Raw genomic sequence first — 214 nt, forward strand, 5'->3', positions numbered from 1 at the left:
ACCCAGGTGGAGAAACCTGTTTCACTGACCTTGCTCCATCACCGCCTTCCTGGCTGCACCGTGGGTGATTTGGGGCTGCCGCAGGGGGTGAGTGGCTCAGCCGCCCGTCAGGTGCACGGCGAGGAGGAGGAGGAGCGGGGCCGGGGCCGCATCACCAGCGGCTTGGGGTGCTGGGGGATGCACCGGGCGGGGGGGCGAGACCCCGCTCCGGCCA

The sequence above is a fragment of the Aptenodytes forsteri genome, unplaced genomic scaffold, assembly GCF_000699145.1.
Source record: "Aptenodytes forsteri isolate BGI_AS27 unplaced genomic scaffold, ASM69914v1 Scaffold563, whole genome shotgun sequence".
In the NCBI taxonomy this organism is placed as follows: Eukaryota; Metazoa; Chordata; class Aves; order Sphenisciformes; family Spheniscidae; genus Aptenodytes; species Aptenodytes forsteri.